This window comes from Simochromis diagramma, unplaced genomic scaffold (genome assembly GCF_900408965.1).
Source record: "Simochromis diagramma unplaced genomic scaffold, fSimDia1.1 OVJJ01000596.1, whole genome shotgun sequence".
In the NCBI taxonomy this organism is placed as follows: domain Eukaryota; kingdom Metazoa; phylum Chordata; class Actinopteri; order Cichliformes; family Cichlidae; genus Simochromis; species Simochromis diagramma.
Window position 1 is genome coordinate 25,344,014 of NW_024387245.1, and position 2,023 is coordinate 25,346,036.

Consider the following 2,023-nt stretch of genomic DNA (forward strand, 5'->3'; position numbering starts at 1 on the left):
GCTGTTGCTCACAGTGGTCCAAGGGATCGCTCAGGGAGTTTGTGTGTTTGCTCAGTCACATGAAAAATTAGAGGGAACATTGATTCAGACCATCACACACTGAAAATATGTGGCTAGCAGCTAGGGTCCTCACACACATTTACAGGGAGTTAAAATCTGAGCTGGTAAAGCTCAGTGGTTATTTTCCATTTCAGTACTTTAAAAATAAAATCTGTAAGAAGTTTTTTAGCAGGCCAAGCAATGACATCATTACCTTGACACAATCAGTGAGTTCTCTAAATCAATATCTGAGTCTGTTTTGCTCACGTAGTCTAAATGCATATGAACAACATTTTTCCCAGCATGCGAACTGAGTCTGTCTGGACTGAAGCCAGTTCGCCTCTTCATTGAAACTTCCATGGAAGCATCACGGCAGCACGGTGAAACAAAGCTGAGGAGTTGCTGGGCAGGTTTTATGTGTCTTTAACAGACAACATTCCTCATGTGATTGGCTGACTGACTGCGGTAGGCACACTGTTGGATTTGTGTCGGGTGATCATCAAACAGATGTGGGTGGAGGAAACACTGAGTGCTCACACAAGCACTCAGTGTTTGTCTGTTTTTAAAGCTGAAACTGTCAGACTTACCACGAAGAACATAGTCTGTTATAGTAACCATAGTCTTTGTTGCTGGACAAGTAGCCAATCAAAGGTTATCTAATAATACTTATAATTGGTTATGAAAACATTTGGTCAAAGTTTGTGTACATTAAGCACTTACGCACAATCAGAAGCGATGATGAAGGTAAAAAAATGAAGAATTACCAGCTGATGAGATTACATACATAAATCGTTCTGTGGAATCAACATGAAAAGATTTTATCAAGTAAAGTGGAAGACACATTTGTTTGTAGATAGACAGCCACAAATAATTCTCAATTTCAACGTATTGCTTTTACACTTTTACAAATAATCCCCAAAATGAAAAAGAATACAAATAACATACAGGAGAAGAGTCAGTGCACTTATTTTGTAGCCTCCGTTTAATTCATATTAAAAACTGGCTAAATGTAGATAATGAATGAGCCCACACGTGAAATTTACTGAAATATTAAATTTATTAGCACAGTTGCCTCACAGCAAGAAGGTCCTTTCTGTGTGGAGTTTGCATGTTCTCTCTGTGTCTGTGTGGGTTCTTTCCAGCTACTCCGGCTTCCTCCCACAGTCCACAGACATTCAGTTAGTGGGATTAGGCCAACTGGTTACTCTAAATTGCCCAAAGGTGTGAATATGCGTGTGTATGGTTAACTGTCTGTCACAAAACGGATGTGTGCAGGCAGGAGAAGGACCCAAAAGCAAACTCTGCAGAACAGGAACTTCACTCAAAAATTCAGCTTTATTTGCTGAACTGAAGAAAAAGTGATACAAAACAACACAAACTAAACTTGGAAAAACTAATGCACAGGGAGACACAGGGAAATTACACACAGCTATGAGGGAGGACAAAACACTGAACACAGGAAGACTGAGGACTGAAATACACACATGAGGTGATATGGAGAAGTGGCAACATGTGGGGGAACAGCTGAAACAAATGAACATAACGATGTCACAGGGGAAGTGTAAAACTAAACACAATGAACACAGGAACACAGGACCTCTTTCAAAATAAAACAGGAAACATAATAAAACGCAGACATGACAACATGAACTTGACAACAAAAGACATGAAGACATGAAACACATAAAGGACAAGGGAGACTTAACACAGGGGTTGAAAACACAAGGGGAAACTAATAAATAAATGAACTTAGAAAACCCAGTGAACTTAAACATAAACCATAAACATCAAAATAAACTAAAACCCAAAACGCTGGGTCAAAAGATCCAGGATCGTGACACTGTCTCTCTGTGTTAGCCCTGCAACAGGCTGCTAATCTGTCCTGGGTGTACCCCACCTCTCAACCCATGGTAGGTTTAATTATTATAGCATAATTTATATCTCATAGAAAACTGACATCCCTAAGTGAGGATTTTAGGAAAAT